This window comes from Tribolium castaneum, chromosome 7, assembly GCF_031307605.1.
Source record: "Tribolium castaneum strain GA2 chromosome 7, icTriCast1.1, whole genome shotgun sequence".
NCBI classification, from domain to species: Eukaryota; Metazoa; Arthropoda; class Insecta; order Coleoptera; family Tenebrionidae; genus Tribolium; species Tribolium castaneum.
This window is the reverse complement of record NC_087400.1, coordinates 16,319,300-16,338,737: the sequence shown is the minus strand read 5'-3', so window position 1 is coordinate 16,338,737 and position 19,438 is coordinate 16,319,300. Positions and strand designations below refer to the sequence as shown.

General features: G+C 30.7%; 2 long non-coding RNA genes and 1 pseudogene across 4 annotated transcripts; 1 reads left to right on the top strand and 2 right to left on the bottom strand.

Annotated features, from left to right (window-relative positions):
• Nucleotides 1-5,298: 5,298 nt before the first annotated feature.
• On the bottom strand, nt 5,299-5,846 carry LOC107399087 (uncharacterized). Its single transcript, XR_001575765.2, has 3 exons — nt 5,688-5,846; nt 5,470-5,641; nt 5,299-5,408 (listed from the first exon to the last, which is right to left on the bottom strand). It is a non-coding gene; the product is annotated as an uncharacterized LOC107399087 (long non-coding RNA).
• LOC107399086 (uncharacterized) lies at nt 5,389-12,728 on the top strand. 3 transcript variants are annotated; one of them, XR_010334959.1, is made up of 6 exons: nt 5,389-5,530; nt 6,795-6,981; nt 8,706-8,960; nt 10,729-10,844; nt 10,899-10,969; nt 11,024-12,728. It is a non-coding gene; the product is annotated as an uncharacterized LOC107399086 (long non-coding RNA). The 3 variants fall into 3 exon arrangements; XR_001575764.2 differs by having other exon boundaries at nt 6,795-7,038; XR_001575763.2 differs by having other exon boundaries at nt 6,795-7,034; nt 11,024-12,726.
• A 4,877-nt stretch (nt 12,729-17,605) lies between these two features.
• Nucleotides 17,606-18,740, bottom strand: LOC103313966 (uncharacterized; annotated as a pseudogene).
• Nucleotides 18,741-19,438: the final 698 nt, after the last annotated feature.

The window sequence follows — 19,438 nt, the reverse complement described above, 5'->3', positions numbered from 1 at the left end:
TGGATGGTTTATTAAATGTTTCAAAACTTTTAATGAATTGTTCGTTAAGTTCAATTTTGGAATTCTTTTTCAAACATTTGGTTAAGGGTTTTGCCAAAAGAGCAAAATTTGGAATAAATCTTCGGTAATATCCCAGTAATCCTAAAAATGATTGATTTCTTTTTGTGTTTTTGGTATTGGGTACTTCATTACAGCTTTGATTTTTTCGGGGTTCGGTTTAACTCCTTCGGGTGTTATAATATGTCTTAAATATGCGACCTCTTTTCTTAAAAATTCACTTTTATCTAACTGGATTTTAAAATTTGCATTTCGTAATCTTTCAAAAACTTTTTTTAGTCGGACAATATGTTCCTCGAGTGATGTTGAAAATATTATTATGTCGTCTAAATAAACAAGACATTTTTCATTTTGAATTCCTCTTAAAATGTTATCCATAACTCTTTGAAATGTTGCGGGCGCGTTCTTTAAACCGAAAGGCATTCTTAGGTATTTATAATGACTATTTTCTGTGCTGAAGGCAGTTTTTTCTATATCATCGCGGTTCATTTGAACTTGATGGAAACCGGATGCTAAATCGAGGGTTGTGAAATATATACATAAAATGTCAGTTATGTTTGGCAAAGGGTACTTGTCACTAACAGTTTTTTCGTTTAATTTTGGATAGTCTACAACTAATCTCATTTCTTTTTTCCTGATGCATCTAATTTTTTCTCGACAATTCAAATTGGACTGGACCAAGGTGATGTTGATGGTCTGATTATACCTTGAGTTAGCATTGAATTTATTTGTTTTCTCACTTCGTTGTGAATTTCTGGGTATCGATAAGTTTTTGTAAATATTGGGTTGTTGTCTTTGGTTCGGATGTAATGTTTAATTTGATTGTTAAAAGTCAAAGGTAAGTTTTCGCAATAAAATATATCTCTGTATTCAAAGCATAAATTTTTGATTTGTCTTTGTTCTTCTGAATTTAAATGTGATATTCTGATATTTTTTAAATTTTCCTTTAATTGTTGGTCAATATTTGAGTCGATTGGGGTTATTGTTGGTTCTGGGTTTATATCAAAAGTGTTTATCGCATCAATTTTTAATGGCTCGAATAGCATAAAACATAGCATAATTCTTTTTCTGTGGGGTTAATTATTGTGGTTGTTGCGATTTGATTTTTTACTGTGACGAATGATGACGGTATTTCGACTACATCATATTTGTTGCATGATAAAATGTCTTTATTTATGTTTTTGTCAACAGGGATGTTTATTATCTGTTCTGATCTTGGGGGTAAAAAGACTTTAAAAATTGGTTTTTTCTTTTTTATTTCATCTGATTCAAAATATATTGGTATTTTTACTTTATCTGTTACAAAAAGTTTCTTTCCGAAATCGAGGGATGCATTTAATTTTCTGATCAAATCTATGCCTATTAATCCATTATATTTTGGGTTAAAATCGACAAGGTAATGTTTGTGTATTAAATCTGGTCTTTCAAAAATTTTTGAAAGGGGAATTGATGCACTTGCTTTATGACGTGTTGTTCCATGAACTGAATGTATTTCAAAAGGATCTGGGACTATTAAATTTGGATAAAAGTTTTGTGCGATTTTTGGACTTAAAAGTGTTTTTGCGGAGCCTGTATCAATAATCATCTTTGCGTTAAATTCGGGTAGAATTATGTATAATACTTTTGAAATGTAATTCCGGTCAATATTTAATTCAATTACGTTTGATTGTTTATTGTAGGCTGTATCCAAAAATTTTGGGAAAGATTTTCGTTTTTTGTTTCGGGAAAATTGTTTCAGCAAAATTATTTATGCCGTCAAATTCTTCAGTGTTTTCATTTATTTGATTTTCAGGGTTTTCTGCATCTTGATAATATAATTCTTCAAGAGTAAAATTTGGTCTTTGTTGAGAGGGTTATCTTTGTGGTTGTTGTTTCATTTGATTGTTTCGATTGATTGTGGAAGTTTCCATTGGAACTGGTTTTGGAAATTTACGATTTGGGTTTTGTTGAAAAACGTTTTGTGTGTTGTGCGGTTGCTGATTTTGAACATTTTGAAAATTATTTTGGGGATTATTTTGGAAATTTCTTTGTTGATTGTGGAACTGGTTTTGGTATTGATTTTGGTAACTTTGCTTTGGAAAAGTTTTTGAATAATTTCTTGAATAATTCTGAGAATACTTTTGTGGATTATTTTGGTAAGATCTTCTTTGATTTTGGTTGTAATTATTCATGTTAAATCTCGGTCTTATATTTTGTTGGCCTCGAAAATTCTGATTGCGCGATTGAAAATAAAAATTCTATTTTATTAATAAAATGAGTCGGGGTATTGTTTGACCTGTATTCTCTGGTTTTGTTTTGAATTAAATAATTTGTTCGATTTTTCACATAAAGAATATTTTCTTCGTCGAGAATTTTGGAAAGGGCTTGTTCTAGAGTTTGTGGATTTCGCGATCTTATAATTGAACCAAGTGGCTCTTTTAGTCCGCTTAAAAATGCTTTTAATGTTAACTTGTCGAACATTTCACGTTTCACAGCTCTGACATCTTCGTTCAACTCGGTTACTGCTAAATTAGACAATAATAAACTTCTTATATCTTGACAACGATGTCAGAATTGTTGTGGAGTTTCATTTTTTTGTTTTAATAGCATTAAGTCTCTTAATAGTGAATTTTCGTCTCTCTGATCAGCAAAATTTTGTTGTAATATTACCTTTAATGCGTCCCAAGTATTTATTTCACGAGAGCTAGTTACTAGTTTTGCCTCTCCGATTAATTTTGTTTTTATGAATTTGTTTATGAAAGCTTCTTGATTTGGGTCTGAAAATGTGTTTATTAGAAGATCACATGCTGCGATAAAATCTGCAAGTTCTGATGGTTCTCCGTTGAATTGTGGAATTATTTTTAAATATTTTGATTGAAATTGTTGAGCCATTCTTTCTCTATGAGTCTGTGTATTTATATTAAATTCGTCAATTATTAAATTTCTATTTAAATTTTCGAGTTTTTGTTAATTTTTTGTTTTTGTTAAGCTGTAATTTTTCGATTTGAAGACTTCTTTTATGATACATTAAAATTTACATGCTTTCATTAAAAAAATTAAAAATATTGGTCACACTATACTCGAGACACAGGATAGCTTGTTGTTTAAATGAGTTTCAAGAAATTTCATGTTTGTCTTGAGTACACCGCAGAGGAAATCTCTGCATAAAATAAAATCTCAGTATAAAATCAAGGAAAATCTTCGGAAAATTGGAAGAGACCAAAGGAAATTATTTTAAAACGTTAGGGAAAACAGAGGAAATCATTATTATTAAGCCAGAGGAAATTTGGTGAACAAAATTTGTATTAAAGTTTAGCTCTCGTGCGTTTTGCTCTAGCTTTTTTGTGAGGGGAAATGCATTTATTACGCATACCAGACTTAGTCTGCATATGTGAAACTTCGGGTGAAACCCCCCAGGAGTGATCTATTTGATGAAATCTAAAAAAAGTTGCGAAGGAAACAAGTGGCAATGACATTTTATGCTTACCACATTTGAATGGGGAGGGCATGTTTGATCACAAAATCTTCAAATTCATCCTTAAGGACGTGCCTTACTGCCCCGGGCGGGGCGGAGCTCTGGGATTGAAAGGAAAGGTGAAGGAGGAAACTATTTAACCTGACCAACATTACCCCTTGTTTTCGTGTTTATTTTAATGAAAAAACACTTGTATGAAAATTGAATTAATGCTTGTTACTTTTCAGTTCAGTGACAGTTTAGTTTTAGTATAGTGTGAGTTTCGTTTCAGTTTCAATGGTTTTTTCAATTTGGTTCCAGTTCAGTTTTAGTTCAGTAACGTTCCGTAAGTGCGTTCAGTAGGAAATAGTGTTTAAGTGTTCATAGACGGAGAAGTGAGCAGTGTTTACGTTTGGGTTCAGTTCAGTTGCGATTCAGTTCCAGTTCTGTTGTATAAGTATAAACTAAGAATTACAGTGATTTCGAAGTGATCTGTGAGTGGTTCTTAGGCGTCCAGTAGGAAATAATGTTTAAGTGTTCATGGACGGAGAAGTGAAAAATGTTTTTTAAACCATTCGAAAAATTGTTTACGAAATTGGAAGGACTAAACTTGTCGTAGCATGAATGACCATACATTACAGACAATGAATGCTTCAGGAACGGTTTACGTTTGGAAAATCCAACCTGACTTAGAAAGGCGGATCAGGGTGCAATTTTAATGCCCTTAACGGCGTTAGAGTGAACGACTGTTCATGTTCTTTCTGTGTTGTCCTTTTTTTTCGTCAACCTTCCAAAGAAATGCTTCTTTTCTTCCTTATATGTGGCTTGGTGGGTCCAGCATTCAGTTGTAGGCAAACTTAAATGCCGCAGCCTTTTAGCGCCCGCTGTCCTTGAAATGTCTCTAGTTAAAATGCCATAGGTTGGTGCCTTGATAACTTAGTTGGAAAAGTCGTCGGAAATGCTATCCGTTAGAGCCGGATAGCCTCCTTATTTTCTTTTGCCTGTTCTAGGGATTCCCATGTGGGCTATGGGGACCTCAGTTTAATTGCCCATGTCATTGTTTACATTTGCTTATCTATTTTGAATTTGAATCTAACCAGTAATTGTCAAACTTGGTTACCTTTCTAAAGTCCCTAGTTTTTCTCTTTATTTCCTGTTTACCGCGCAAATTTGGAATTTTTGTTTCCATTTTCATTTTTTTCTGAGTCTCGTTCTGACACTTTTGTTCTAGCTCTTTTGTGGGAGTCATCTCGAGTAATGAGATTTTAGATAATCTTACATTATTGTGTAGATTTGCAATCATCGAGTGTGGAAATTTAAGTATCGTATGGAGTGATTCGTTGTGAGTGCAGCTGGACTAAGATTTTCGTGGTAAATGCTCGCAGCATCCTTATTCATAGTCGGATAGTCGGATTCGCAGAACAAAATTCTTTTGCTGACACGTGGAAGCCGCCCATCATCAAAGGCACAGAATCGATTTTGAAGAGTCCCTTTTCTTTGTTTCTGGTTCAGTGTGTATTTCTATTTAAAGGTTTTAAATTGAGGGAGTAAAATCTTCGAGGGGGCCCAGTTTTATATAATCTCTCGTTCCGCTTATCGACATCAGTCACAAAGCATAGATAGTTTGCGGCCGACAAAGACTAATATTCAGAGTACCTGATCGTTTTGAAAGAATTCACAACTTACTTTGTCTACTTGTCCAGCCTAGACAAAATATTTATTATTTTTTCAATAATTTTCAATTTTTAACATCGTTATTTTTATTCTTTTATATATTTTTTGTAATATTTACTTTAATCAATTTAAATTTAAATTCGTGTAAATACTTATTCACGGACACAGGGCTTTGCCATCTCAGTTAGCAAATACCTCTTCCAAAACATAGGAGCAGATCTATACAGCAAGTCGAATTGTTAAACTACAGATTTAGTTATTAGTATTAAAGGTGCAAGAACATGAGTTTATAGGTGGCTACTTACCCTCCCTGTTGTCCTTTTACCCTTCATCTATGAGATGGACCTTTTCTGCGCTTTTTATAAGGTGAGTTTTACATTCTTTTTTTTCATGATTTTTCTTATTTATGTAGAAAATTTGTGATAGTGGGCGTTCAAGCAGAATCATTAAGTTTGACTTTAAACATTTGAAATTTATCTAAAATTATGTTTTTGAGTACACAGTTGAAATGAAACGTACATACAGGGGTGTTCGCGAAGTTAAGGTGTACCTTCTAACAGGTGATGGCTGCATTTTTCAACAATATATAATTTCATTTTTTAGAAATCGTTTGAGCCGTTCGTTCGAATTTGCGAATTGACAAGAAATCAAATTGACATTGACATTGACATTAATCAAAATTAACTGTCACAATTATTGAAGGACTCACTTCTACAGCAATAATGAGTTGACAGATTTGTTACTATTTTTTGAGTATTGAAAAATAATAAAAAATACATTTTTGACAATCTGGTGTCGGTATCAATAGTATTCAGGTAAATTATTTGGAAGCATTAATCACAAAGAAGGCTGGACTTAAAATTTTAGAAAACTTCAAAAATTATTTCCGGTAATAAAAATATTTCAACTTCGCGAACAGCCAGTATATACAGGGTTATATATATAACTATATATAATTTTTCTATATAACGTTTTCAAAATTCTTATTTATAATTTTCTCCTTTATTTTGTGCAAATTAGCCGGTCAGTGTTATAATTATTAGCTGTTTCATGACTATAAAAACGCCAACGTCGCATTTTACCAAATTATTTTTTTAACTAAGGTTGATAAAATTGTAAAATAGTTATTAATGATTCAATTTCTCATTGAAACTATAATTTACATCGGCTATTATTTCCTTGAAGTGCATGAATATATAACAGCTAATTTTGAGAAAAAAATGTGAGATTGGCGTTTTTATAGTTTTGAAACAGCTAATAGTTTGTATTCATAGCAACATTTTTCATTGTTGTTTAAATTGTTTAAATTATCCGTTTCTATCACGAAACGAAAATATTTCGGCTCTTTTATTTTTGTACCCTCAGGCATATAAACGTTTCAGTGTGTTATCCTTTTCCATATTTTAAGTAAATTTTCGAATTTTTTATTGAAAACTTACAAATAGAAAAGATGTTTTATTTGTACAGCTCTGTTACGTGGTAAAATTAATACACGTATTTTTTATACATCCTGTACATACATTAAATAAAAATGATCTTAATGACTTCTGTTTGAATAGAGACGATATTTGTTGCTCTCAATTAGTGATCTTCATGATGTTATTTGATTTTTATTATTAATTTTTTACAGTGGACCGCTGAAAAACATTTATTTTCGACGATTTTTCCAACAACAACACAATGATTTGTCAATATATCTAAAGGCTTTATTCGCCAAAAAGATCGTCTGTTGCGACATAGAGTTAGTTGGTAGATGTACCACCCGGAGAAATTAGAAGTAGAAGTGAACTTTCTGCCATAATGGGATCTTCGGTCAAGTATACTCGTATCTTTATTGGAAAATATTTCAACCGCATCCGATATTCTCTAGGTAGGTACGTGTTTGAATTTGAATTATTGGCGCCAATTTTTTTAAATTGCATTGGGTGTACCTCCCAAGTTAGAAAAATAAAGTGTTAACAAACCAGAAAAAATTACATTTTTTGGCGGATTTCGTTCGATTTAAAGGAAATTCATTTAATAAAAAATGTTATAGATGCACTATTGTATTTTTAATAGAGTTCTTCATTTGACTAAACTTATTCTTTAACGAAAAAAAGTTCAATTTATGCTGAAATGAGATATTTTGGCTTGTTTCGTGCAATTTTGTTTTTTAAAAAACTGTTTACCATTATTCTGTTGAATATGTAGGTACAAAAAATCGCAAAAATAAAAAAAAGGGCTAGACGTTTTTAACTAGGACGTTCTCCACGCACTTTTTTACAAGGAATCTAAATCTGTCATCGTATTTTCCAAGGCGTTCTTGATGTCAGAGTTACAACACTCAACTTTGGTTTTTCCTTTGGAAGCCATATTCGCTTTGTGTATTTTTTAAATTCGTTTTTATTCCTGATTATATCGATGTATCAAATGATATGATCGAATCTTACATGCTGATCTAGAAAGAGAAAAAAACATTTTTGTTTTTAAACAAACTAGATTTTAGACGCTTAATTGAATATGTTTCTGTAAGGTCAACATTTCCTAAAAACTAATCGACATGATAAGCAAAAATTTTATTTTTCGCAAAACAAAGCAAGATAAAATTGTAAAAATTCTTCTCGCATATTTATTAGAACTGTCAAAATTTAGTTTGATAAACAACATTTCTAGCGTTTTTTCCAAAGCACATCCTTTTTTTTAATTTTAATCAGCATGTATATTTCGATCATATCATGTGATATATCATTGTAATCAGGAACAAACAAACTTTTCAAAAATACGAGTATCAAATATGGTGTTTATGAGAAAAACTAAAGTTGAGTGTTGTAAATCTGACATCAAGAACGCGTTGGAAAAGGTAATAACAGATTTAGATTTGTTGTAAAAAAGTGCCCGAAAAATGTCCTACTTAAAAACGTCTAGTTCTTTTAATTTCGTTTCAAATAATTAAAACGAAAATTACAAAATTTTGATTTTTCGCAATATTTCAAAAACTAAAAGTAACTCAAATTTGTTTTTGATATAATCGTTCAGCATAAAAATGTACAACTTTGTCCTAATTCAACCAACTTCGTATCTCTTAGAATAACTGATATCCCCATGGTGGAGCTCGAAAAACGGACACCCGGTATATATCTCGGGAGCAAAGTAAATTTCCTTCCTTATGAAATTACAATTTTTTGTGTCATGTCGGACCGCAAATTTTGCTCGCGGGAGGAAATTGTACACTTTACTACTTTGATAGCATACGATTAGAAATAACTATTTTATCCTTATGTAACTATTCAAGTCTAGCATAAAAAATCACCTATTTATCAGTTTAGAAATAACTATAATTCAAAAGGGTTGAAAAGTATACTTATAATAGTTTATATAAAATGTAAATAATAATATGTATGAATTTGTTGTTATTTTTTTTGCTTCTGATAACAAAGAAAAACTTTTAGTATCTACTGCTCTAAACTAACTAAAAATCATTGCATTCTTATTTTGTGTAATTTGAAATAAATTTCAAACATTTGTTGAAATGATACTAATAAAATCTAACCATTATTTACAGGACAATCTTCTCATATGTTCTGAGTAATGGTGATGATAGAAGTTTGGGACGATTAACCTATAGAAGCAAGAAAACCCATAACACCTTACATGGGAACTCTGGAAACACAAAACCTACAAAAAAACCTTTTACTATCGCCTTGGAGCTTGCAGCTAAATCAGTGAGGAATATTTTTTGCTAAGACTCAACGCGCCAACAGCAAAATTTAAGATCCATCAGAAATCATCTTTTGGATTATCCTAAAATATCCTTAAGGTAAATATAGGGTGATCTTTTATGGCCTACATTAGAAACTTTTTAACTTCTAACATAGCCAGAGCTTTAAAATTTTGTATACGATCCAAATCGACCACTGTGAGTTTATTTTCAAATTCGCTGAACTTCCGGAACTACAAAAAATTAGCGCCAAGTTAAAAATTTTTAATAGTAACCACATATTTTTACTGCATATTTGAATTCACCTTCTCAAGCTCAAAACTTACCCAAGTTATTGGTACTTATATGTCATAATTTTTAACATATGTCAATTTTTTTGTTTAATATGTTCATTTGCAAGGATTAATCTAAGATATCACAGCCCTTAAACCCTTAGCTATAAGTGAATAATTTTTTGCATTCGATAACCGAAGGTTTAAAGAGTTTTCTTAAATTTTCAAAATTGTCAAATGTCAAAATTCATGGCTAGATTTTTTCAAAATGGTTTTAAGAAACTGCTATAACTAAGTTTTTTCAAATAGAACGACTCTATTTTCTTAACGGCAATCGAATGAATATCGATATTTATGGTGAGTTTTATCAATACGTCCTATACCCATCTCTTACAGTTTTTCAAGAAAAAATTACAACAAACGGATTTTGCTTCGTAATTTTCATAGTTAATGTAGTGGATCTTGTAAAATGGTCTACAATTGTCAAACTTCAATATTTTATTTAGTTTTTAGCTGGTTCGTTATTGAGTAAACAGTAAAACAATAATATTTAAGTATGGTTAATTATAACTAAGTGAATTATGTAAAGTAACTCAGTCAGTCTGGCATCAACTTCTTGAATGAAAATGGTGGACAAATCGAACATTTTTTAATTAATAGCACAATTTTATAGTATCTTTCCAAAGTTTACTTAACTAAAAATGAAAATAATGAGCTAGAATTCTGTTTTTTACGATTATTTCAAGAACAGTAAGAGATAGATATAGAAGATGTTAATAAAAGTCTGCATAAAAATTGATGTTCTTTTGATTGCCATCGAAAAAACAGGATCATTCTATTTGAAAAAACTGTTTTTTAATCATTTTTTATCATCATTTTTAAAAAAATCATAGTAGCCTTGCACTTTTTTACAGTTGACATTCTTGAAGACTTGAGAAGCCTTTTTGGACCTTTGGCTATTAAATCCAAATGGAATTATTCATATATTGTAAAGGGTTCACGAGCTGTAACATTTTAAACGAACTCCTGCAAATGAAGGTTTGTATTAAAAAATTGACATACGTCAAAAACTGTAACAGATAAGTACTAAGAACTAGGGTATGCATTTTACTCAGTTTCAAGAGACAAATTAAAAAATTTGATAAAAATAGGTGGTTCCTATTTAAAATTTCAAAATTGACGCCAATTTCGCGTAGTTCCGGAAATTCAGCAATTTTGAAAATAATTTAGTTAAACTCAGAATTTTCGATTTAGATTGTGTACAAAAAAATCTTATATAGGTATTAGAAGTTAAAAAGCTCCAACCTGTATAGTTCTGGGCTGAATCACGAAGGTTTGCGTGTAGAGAACACCTTTTCTCCTTTGTCGTTCGTGCTACAATGAATATTGAATAAGAATTCATTTATTAGTGTAGAAACCAATAATAGTAGGGATTGTAAGAAGATATAGTTTGCCAAAATATATGACCTTGCGTCAACCACAAATTTGCAAAAACTATTTAAGTATTTACCAACAAGTCAAATGCAAATCTTTGTGATTTGGAACATTTGTACATCTTGTTTGCTCATTTTGGTTTAACTGTTGTTTATTTACAGTAAGTAATGTAAGCAGTCTATATTGAAGAAAGACAGTACTGTTAAAAAAGCCACATCAAGGACTTACAAAAATTCTGACCTGAGAACTGGATGTTATAAACAAGCAGACACATTAAGTTAGTATTTATTACCAGGATCAGCTTTTATTTTTCTAATTTCAATATTTTTAGATAATTTTTCACTACTGCTTACGTTTGCAAGGAAACACTTCAACTTCTTGGAAATCACAACGATCTTCGAGGTATTATTTGTAATATATATTTGTATTATTATTATTAGTAATATTTTTTTTCAGGGCTACCTATGTTTTTAATGAGATACTATTATTAATTTTATTTTTATTTTATTTTGTTCAAAAATAGTTATTTGCAAATTTGTCATTGTTTCCTATTCACATTGAAAACATAGTCAATTCTAAATAAGAAATGTCAGTTTAAATAGACGAATGTGAAGCAGATTTATTGTTGTCATTTCTCTGTTGCTTATGCGTTGATACACAACAATATCAGTAAATCTGCTTATAATTAGTTGTGCAATTTTTTGTCGGCTGAAAAAATATACAAAAAAAAAAACAAAATGAAAAAGTAAATAAAAAAATGGGGAAAAAATAAAAATAAAACAAAGCAGAAATGAAAAATACAAAAAATAACAAAAAAAAGAAAAAAAAATACAAAAAATTAAAAATATAAAAAAACAAAAAATATAATACAAAAAATGTCGAAATAACTATACGAAAAAATGCAACAAAATGTAAGACAGCTTCTATAAACACTTAATTTTTGACACACGTTTTTACAAAATTGGAAAATCATTTATAAGATCATTTTTCTGAGGTTTGTATAAGCTGCCTTATTTATTTTACTCAAATAAGTGAAAGATGTAATGAAATTAGGAAAACGTTTTTGATTTTGCATTCGGTTCACAATTCACAATAAATTGACATCCTGTTTTCCAAATTTCAAATAATAAGTGCTATGTTCTTCTACCGGTAATGTAATACTGCTTATTACGCCAATGAGCGTATTTTTGTAAACGCTTTACTTTCTGTGACTTCAAAAATAATTGCTCTCCGGTCTTATAAGAAAAAATAATCAAATTGTCCGGTTTTTGGAAATCGTGTTTGGTCTAAAAATCGCTGACAGTAACTAAGTGACTAAGCTTTATATTTTGTTGTATTTGCGTTCATTGTTTATATTAATGTGTACATAATTGTTAACGAAGTACGGAAACATTTCATTAATTTTTCAAAATTTATTCTATATTTTACATTTTTGTTACTTTATAAGATGGAAATTATTTACAATCATTTAACAATTCACAATTGGTTTTCGTATTTCAGTTCGATGGTTTCCTTTTTTATTGTAATAAGTTCCATTTTGTGAGATACTGTTTTAAATTTGTATGATACATTAGTTTAGTTTCAATAAATATGAAATATTGTGTTTTAAAAAAGACTGGAGAATGTTGAATTGTCAGATTTTTGGAAATTTGATTGGACTAAAAATCAAATGACAAATTCATATATATTTAGATTAAGTTGTATTAAATGTTTTGTTATATTGGATTTGTAAGAAAGCTAAATTGTACTACATTTATAAAGATCAACCAAATATGAAAAACAATATTTTAATGGTCGGTTTATGGAAACGTTATTAATTTAGTCCGCAATTAAATGCATCACGTGGTCAAATTGAACCAATTTCATTGATCCATTCGTGTTCTTAACTTTTAACAACGTGTTCAATTTTAAAAACAGCTTTCTTTAAACCGGCTCTAAAATTAAATAAGTTAATTTGAAACTTACTAAAATAGAAAATTTTACGTTTTTGACGTTTTTCATTTTTCGTTGATTACAAAAAAAATCTGTCTGGTTAAACTACCCAAATTTGTAAAATAGATTTTGGAACTAATAAGGTATGTTGAAGTGTTTCATTTGACCCTACTTCTTTAATCAAGTCATCTAGAATTTATTGCTTAAGCTAAAATCGACACTTGATCGTATAAACGAGATTTCTAGAAGCTTTATTTTGTCAATAAAATATAACTTTTATCACCTAAAAACACCCTTACTCTACCTACTCTATTATAGGACTCCCCGCTGCGCTCGTCGTGCTCTAAATTCATGCGTGCGACAAAATGCGTCTTATAAAACTCGTATCGTAATACTATTAGTCTGTTCTTTAGCAACAGTACTAATAAATCAAAGTACTCGTAAGATGTCTACATTATTCAAAATTAAATGTCAAATTTAGTGAAAATATACTTAAAGTTAAACTTATCTCAAATCCTAATAGTTCCTTTAAAAATGAATATAACGAATAAATTTGCTTGAATATAGGACCTTCTACTATGGCGAGTGTTGCGATGATGACAATTTTTCAGAGGAGAGGATTAGCATAAAGACTAATGGTTTCTAAGCTAAATTATTTTGGATGAAATAAATAAAATTTAGAATGTGAATGTGTTAAATAAAAACAAGTTACTTAAAACAACAGACATCTTTCTAACAAATTTGAATCAAAACATTTTATTACTTAATTTCTACATTTCTAAATATAAACATAACTGAACAATAAAATTTAACTAAACTAAAAAGAGACCTAAATAGTACTTATTTTACCTATGATTACCCCAAAACCGTGTATACAGACATTAAAATAATCAAGAGGACGTATGTATTGCGAGACACATTAAAGGTTGAAATACGCTCATGGAATCTGCTAAAAGCAATTTTTCAACAAAGTTACATGTTATTGAAAATATAAAAAAATATAAATAAAATAAATAAAAATATTCCAGTATGTTATAAAAGAAAAAAACCGATTTAAACAGTTTCAGACGGTTCATAATTACAGTCGAAAGTCGAAGTTTCTTTATTTTTTATATTTTTATCGTAACTCTTTCATATAACTTTTTGCTTCACAATTCAAACAATTTCGCCCTTTAATCTTAGTTTCGTCTTTGCATTTGAGGCATAAAAATTTGTTTTTTTGGTGAGAAAGCTGCTACCCAAAGTAAATAACAATGACATCTGATCTAAAAATAGCAAAGACTGCAACCTCAATTTGACGCATGCGCACACAAAACAATCGACTACATCATTATCAAAAAATAATTCTGGATTCTTACAATTTTTGAATGTGGGATTCCCAAAAATGGCGCATTGGCAAATGAAGTGAATCACAATTGGCACAGCTTATAGACTTCACGCACATTTTTTTGAAAAATTAAGATTTAGGGCCGGTTTATAGAAAGCTTTGTTAAAGTTTAATTGATTGTTAAAAGTTAACGACGCGAATAGACCAATCATATTGGTGGAATTTGATCACGTGACCAGTTAATCACGCATTTATTGAAGATTTATTTAATGACGCGTCTATAAACCGGTAGCTAGGTATGCAATTTTGAAACGATTATAACATTGGTGTTGAAGTAAGACACATTATTTTTTATGTCAATTAACCTCAACCCTTGACAAGAACAAATAAAAATGTATTACTTACTTATTTGTAAATAATAAAATAGGGTTTCACGCTAAAATTTAGCTAAAATGCTTAACAAATGCATAATTTTAATTATTTAGGCAATAAGTTAAGTAAACTTGAGTTAAGCAACACTGTTTGTAACGAGTAAGAACAGTTGACCACACGAGCCGTGCGCAAGTTAAAAAAAGATATTTTACTCACGAGTTGCATACAACATTTTTTTGTATTTTTGTACAATGTCCGTTATAAAACTTAGCATTTTTTCCACATTTTGGATTTTGCATTAAAATAAAGCGGACAAAACTCTCTCTGTGAAACACAATGAAATCATTATCTTTTTTCCAATACTGGTCCTTCGATTTCTCATGAATAATAATGAGTGTAGTTGCATTTGCCGATTTAATAACATCTTCGGGTATGCAATTAAAGCGTTCGTCATTTTCACATTCCATCACTAATGTAACAACTATTAACACCAATTCTTTGGTGCAACAACACCCTTACTTAGTTTGCAAAAATATTTGTTTATGCGTTACGACACTTTTTTTAACGCAAAAAAGTGAGGAAGTCGCTATTAACTTTCTTATTTTAAATGGAAAGCAATGTTTTTCACTGCGTTTCTGAATTAATTGGGTTATTTTGAGGGAGTTTTTATTAACCTTTCCTATACCAAAGTTTAACCATTTTTGAGATATTTAGGATTTTTTTGAAAATTTTTGGATTTTCACCTGTCAGTAACTCGCTTAATTTTGGAGATTTTGAAATCATATTTAGAAAATTAAATAAGAAGGCCCATATTTGTTCTTCAGTGTGTTCAAAATTGAAAACGATGTTAAGAAACCCAAAAATTTTAAGGCTAAGTCTGAACAATGTCAAGTACATATAACTTAATTTTTGCATAGTTTGTCATAAAAATATTGTTATTAAACTTAAACGATAAACTCTGTTCAAAATTGTATTATCCATTCCCTAAAAACAAAATAAATTCACTGAATGTTGGTTTTCAAAGCTTTAATCTTTTACATTTTTTTATTCGGTTCTATGTCAAAGTATGAGAATAGACCTATGGCTAATGAATTTCTTAATCTCAACAAAAAGTTATTGTAACTTGTGTAACCTAAGTACCTAAGTAACACAAGTTGGTGCCAGCCGGCTCTGGGTGTTGGGCGTGGGTGACCAGAACGAAATCCAAACTGAAGTTATTGAGCGCCACCACAACTAGAGGGTTGAAAAGAAAAGACAAAGGTTTTCCCTCAAAATTAATTTTTAATAAATTAGAGTAAATGTTACAAAAAAATATATGTAACAGAATAATAATAAAAAAACGATGTTGAAAATTGAAAATTATAAAAATAATAAATACTATATCTACGCTGGACAAGTAGACAAGGTAAATTGTAAATTTTATTTTTAACGATCAAGTACTCGAAATATTATTCTTTGTCGGCCGCAAAGTCATAGATCTATGTTTTGTGACTGATATCGATAAGCGAAAAATTAACAACCAAATTTACCGACCGATATGTCCAGAGACAATTCACAAAGGAAACTATATGTATTACATTACGAAATAAAATTATCAAAATTATTATTATTTTTTTGATCGTGAGGCGATCAAAAAATGAAGAATGAGAAGGGAAAAAACACGAAGCAGCGGAACGGTTCGAGGTTGAGGGTTCCGGCGCGTCCGAAAGTAACAACAAAGGCTTGCCTGACCGTCTTAGATGAGAGGCTCCCCCAGAGGTAACTGTTGACCTCGCAGATGGCTGGTTTTAGTCGGCCTTAGGTGATAACGGCGAAGGACCACGTCCGGAACGAGAGATTATGGAGGTTGGGTCACCTCAAAGATTATACTCCCTCAATTTGAAGCCTTTAAATCGAAATACACACTGAACCAAAAACAAAGAAAAGGGGCTCTTGAGAATAAATTCTGTACCTTTGATGTTGGCCGGTTTCAAGTTCCAAGTGCTAGTAAAAGAATTTTGTCTTGGGAATCCGACTATCCGATTATAACGATGGTGCTAGCATTTACCACGAAAATCTTAGTGAAGCTGCATTTACAACGAATCACTCCAAACGATACTCAAATTTTCACACTCTATAACTTCAAATCTCCACAATAATATAAGATTATCTAAAATGTCATTACTCGAGATCACTCCCACAACAGAGCTAGGACAAAAGTATCAGAACGATTTCCATTCAAAGTTTTAAAGAACGAGACTCAATAAAAAATGGAAACAATCGAAAATTTCAAATTTACGCGCTAAACTGAAGATGAAAGGAAAACCAGAAAACTAGACTTTAGAAAGGTAACTAAGATTGACAACTACAGGTTAGATTCAAATTCAAAACAGATAAGCAAATGTAGACAACGACATGGGCAATTAAACTGAGGCCCCCATAGCTCAGATGAGAACCCCTAGGACAGGCAAATGGAAATAAGGAGGCTATCCGGCTCTAACGGATAGCATTTCCGACGATTTTTCCAACTAAGTTATCAAGGCACCAACTTACGGCATTTTAACCAGAGAGATTTCCAGGACAGTGGGCAGTAAAAGGCTACGGCATTCAAGTTTGCTCACAACTCAATGCTGGACGCACCGAGCCACTTATAAGGAAAGAAAGAAGCAGTTTTTTTTGTAATGTTGACGAAAAAAAAAGGACAACACAGAAGGAACATGAACATTGACGCTCCGACATCAGTTGTTCATTCTGACGCCGTTAAGGGCATTAAAATTGCTCCCTGACCCACCCTTCTAAGTCAGGGTGGATTTTCCAAGTGTATATAACATACATAGATCGATGCAGAATTAAATTCTCTACCATCCAGTGAAATCAAACTTTTAGCATTTTATTTGAAAAATATTAGTTATGGGTGCTTAAATTTTTGCAAACCTAACATTAAAAATTTGGAGATTGTTATTCTTTCTTAGAAATTTGAAAACACTAAAGGAAGAGTCTAGGCTTCTCCTTTTAAATTAAGATTTTTTTAAATGGCAAAGTTGCAAATTAAAAAAACTTAAAATCATAAATCTTTCTGAAACGCCTAAATTTAGTTATAGGGTGAGCCTATAAAAACTACCTCAAAATAACTCTTGTAATTCAAAAACGCATTAAAAATTATAGCTTTCCATTTAAAATAAGGAAGTTGATAGCTACTTTCGGTATAACCGGAAGTGCTGCCATCTTGAAAATATTTTCATTGAGCAGAACCTAAATGATTATGGTCATACACAAATTTTCAGATGACTATCATTATTATAACTCTAATGTGGGGTTTAGGTGGAACAGCCTGTATACTTTATGAACAGGCATGAATCAAAAAAAATTTTTTATAACGGAGGTTTTAAAAATATTTTATTACATAACACTAATCTTCTAGTGCAGAAGATTGAATATGACATTAAATTGTAAAGTTTTCAAATTGAATCGCAACAATTAAAAACGTAAAAATAGCATTAAATACACCAAGAAGTGTCTTCCTATTTAGATCAAAAAATCTGGCGGCCGTAAAGCGCAGAAAATCGTTGTTCACAACACTCATAAGCTTCTTTATTTCTTCGAATTCTCCTTCGTCAACACATTTTGCAGCAGCGATTTGATGAAACACGATTCCTATGCTCCTAACTTTTTGTTCTATCAAATCACAGATGAAAACACTACTGAAGGTCCCGACCTTAAAAAATTCAGATTAGTTTAAAAGTATTGAAAATTGTTTTAAAAACTAACCAAATGCCACGTAATAAACATTATACGGAATATGATTGCGGGAAGAGGATTTCTCTTTCCAACGATAATATACTGTATGTGAGTCAAGAGTTCAAAAAACGAAAATCCAATCAAAAGCAGCATTAGCCAACTAAAAATGTTATTGAAAATGTGTACAGATTTTGTTAATATCAAAAAATTGCATTTGATTTTGTTCAAAGTGGTGGTATTATGTGAAAGTCGATTGGAGTACACTTTGAAATTTTTCATAATTTTAAACAAATTTTGGACGCCTTCCAGTATTATTTTCAGAAATCAATAAACCATGAAGTAAACAATAAATTGGGCGTACAATTGATAATACTCCACTGCATACATTTTGAAAAATTCAACACCTATTGCTTGCGTCCAAAGACAAGTTTCGTAAGTTATCATTATTATGAAAACAACATTTGCCAAAAGAAATGGTAAAAACCAAAATTTATTCGTATCCTCGTCGTGACTTAAACGTTTCAAAATAATGATGAATTTGTTCCATTCTTGTTTCTTCGTCATTGTTACGAGAATTGAAGCGATATTGAGAAAAAACAAACTAAGATCTGTAGCTATCTGCAGCGTAAGTCCTATTGTACTGTAAGTTTTATATGGAGGTGTTCTGTATACAGTGGTAACAGATATTCCTAAACAGAGTAGTACTATCCACACCAATGAGTATGCTTTCGACGGAAACAAAAGCCTATTTTTTTCTATTTTGGTAGGTGAGATTGCTAGGAAACTTCCAATTTTGAAAACAAGATTTACTAATTTTAAAGACATAGTGCTTGATTTTTAAAGCAGATTATCAGTGTTAAGTCGAGAATAATGTAATAAATGTATTCACTGTTAATAATAATATTGATTTTCAAATTACATTCAATTAGTAACAATACCATTCTCAATTTGAATATTTAAAGAGGCACGCAAAATGCGTAATTTCTAAGCTTCCTAAAAGAGATTTTATCAGTAATAATTTTTTGTGTTTGCCTCTGTTTTACACAATTCTGTACACCAATTTTCTTTGCGGTTCATAAAACCGTGTGTGTGTTTCTTAAAAAAAGATTCTTTGTTAATAAACACAAAACAAGTTTGTATTGTAACTCATGTCAGAAACAGTCTGTATACAGTGTGTTAGGGAATGGTTTAGCAAAAATTTAAAGGTAGAAGAGAATAGCAAGACAAATCGATAAAGTAAAATATATGTAAATCAAAAATGCATAGGTTTCCCAAAAAATAGTTCTGAAATTAAAGTCCCAAATTTTACGAACCGCTGAACTAGAATTATAAAAATTAGCGTAAATTTTAATATTATTGACAAAACAGCAGAGGTAAATTAACTTATTGGTCCACTACGTTATTCTTGTATTTCAATTTGTGTTTTGTTATTAAATTTTACAAAAAGAAACAAAACTTTTTTTTGCCAGGACTGGGATTCGAACCTCCCACTCGAATGAACTTGTTAGCCGGTATTTTAACCA